Raw genomic sequence first — 1,012 nt, 5'->3', positions numbered from 1 at the left:
AAATGCTCTCCAAGACACAAAACGCGGGAAAGGTCGCATAGCCGACAATTTCGCGCCAAAAAGAGACGCGCGCCAAGAGAAGCAGTTTTCCCTTGAAAAGCTATGTCGTCTAAATGTCTCTTATTATCCTAAAACCATTTCTTATAAAACCACGGCTGAGATATGTGCTACTTTCAGGACCACCAATGAGCTATAACCCTAATTAAGCACCTAATTAAGCCTAAATGGTTATTAATATTTAAATAATACGGGACAGAATGATCATATGATATCAGAGAATGAATAGTGTCATATATCGCTTTTTGGTAATTTAATTTCGTAGAATCATTGATCATTTTGAGAGCGTTAGTTTTTTTTCTGTCTTGGCGGAGGAATATCAGCTGATGCCTTCAAAAAACGGCGCCCATTCACTCAAACACATCTAAATCGCATGATATGTAATTATATAAATGATTTTTCATTTATTCATTCATTTATCTATGTTACACAAATGATCCCTGACTCAACAAGAGAGAACAAATTAATAAATAGGTATTTTTTCTTTCCTTTTTTCAGCCGAATAAAAATGTAGCCAATACGTAACTTCCTAGAAATATTTATCCTATAGAGAATGTTAACTCCAAACGGCATAGGACGTAAACACTGGATTAAAAAATACAGGAGTAATCATATCTTCATATAATTTCTGCATATCATTCTAGATATCAAAGTGTGACTGAACTGCGAGCTATGGATATTATTATAAGACTTTATAGTAGTATCTTTGAATACACAACAGTACTGCCTGATGAAGTACTCGATATTTTAAGGTTGGGTCTTTCATGGCCTAGCTATATCATTATTATTATCACACTTATCCGCCCTTTAAAGGTTTAAAAGTTTGAAGTTTAAGTTTAACTATCCTTAAAAAGTTATCATTATCGCTGCTAGTTCCTCTACTATCAATATAATTTTTATTTTAATCATTCTTTACCAATTCCTCTTGCAATAGCTCGCGGCGCCATCTGAGTAC

General features: G+C 33.9%; 1 protein-coding gene across 1 annotated transcript in view; it reads right to left on the bottom strand.

Moving 5' to 3' along the window:
• The window catches only part of LOC119590549 (gamma-aminobutyric acid receptor subunit gamma-4-like), a 24,606-nt gene that overhangs the window by 11,568 nt on the left and 12,026 nt on the right, over positions 1-1,012 (bottom strand). The window lies entirely within an intron of this gene.

Source organism: Penaeus monodon, chromosome 27 (assembly GCF_015228065.2).
Source record: "Penaeus monodon isolate SGIC_2016 chromosome 27, NSTDA_Pmon_1, whole genome shotgun sequence".
In the NCBI taxonomy this organism is placed as follows: Eukaryota; Metazoa; Arthropoda; class Malacostraca; order Decapoda; family Penaeidae; genus Penaeus; species Penaeus monodon.
Note: the sequence above shows the minus strand (reverse complement) of the source record. Positions and strands in the feature narration are given on the sequence as shown.